This window comes from Neovison vison, chromosome 6 (assembly GCF_020171115.1).
Source record: "Neovison vison isolate M4711 chromosome 6, ASM_NN_V1, whole genome shotgun sequence".
NCBI lineage: Eukaryota > Metazoa > Chordata > Mammalia > Carnivora > Mustelidae > Neogale > Neogale vison.
This window is the reverse complement of record NC_058096.1, coordinates 95073422-95074388: the sequence shown is the minus strand read 5'-3', so window position 1 is coordinate 95074388 and position 967 is coordinate 95073422.

Below are 967 nucleotides of genomic sequence, written 5' to 3'. Positions count from 1 at the left end.
CTGGCAATAATATTCTACTCTGCTTCTACAAGTTTGACTTTTTTTGATTCCACACATAATAGAATCTAAATGCAGTATTTGTCTTTTTCCTTTTGGCTTATGTCACTTAGAATAATGTCCTCAAGGTCCATCTGTGTGTTGCAAATGGAAACTGTTTGGGGTCTTCTGTTCAAATCTTTAATCCATTTTGAGTTAATTTTCTGTGTGGTGTAAGATAAGGGCTCAGTTTCATTTTTTCCATGTTTTTCCAATACCCAGTTTTTCCAATATCACTTGTTGAAAAGATTATCTTTTACCCATTGTATATTCATGCCTCCTTTGTTCTAAATTAATTGGCCATACAGATATGGGTTTATTTCTGGGTTCTTCTCTAGTCCATTGATCTATGTGTCTGTTTTTATGCCAATACTATACAGTTTTGATTACTAAAGCTCTGTAATATAGTTTGAAATCACAAAGTATGGTGCCTCCAGCTTTGTTCTTGTCAAGAGTATTTTGGTTACTTGGGATGTTTTATGGTTCCCTGCAAATTTAAGGAGTTTCTCTTTATATGAAAAATGCCACTGGAATTTTGATAGGATTTGCCCTGAATCTGTAGATTGCTTTGGGTAGTATGGCATTTTAAAAATATTCAACTTTCCAAACCATGAACACAGAAAATATTTCCATTTATTGGTGTCTTCCTCAATTTCTTTAAACAACATCTTATAGTTATCAGTGTATAGGTCTTTCACCACTTTGGTTAAATTTATTGTTAAATATTTTAATCTTTTTTATACAATTATAAATGGATCATTTTTTTAACTTCTCTGATAGTTCATTGCTAGTTACAGAAACACATCTGTTCTTCTACATTAATTTTTTGTCCTGTACCTTTACTGAATTAATTTATTCTAATAGCTTTTTGGTAGAGACCTTAGGTTTTCCTATACACAATATAATGTCACCTGCAGATAGAGATGATTTT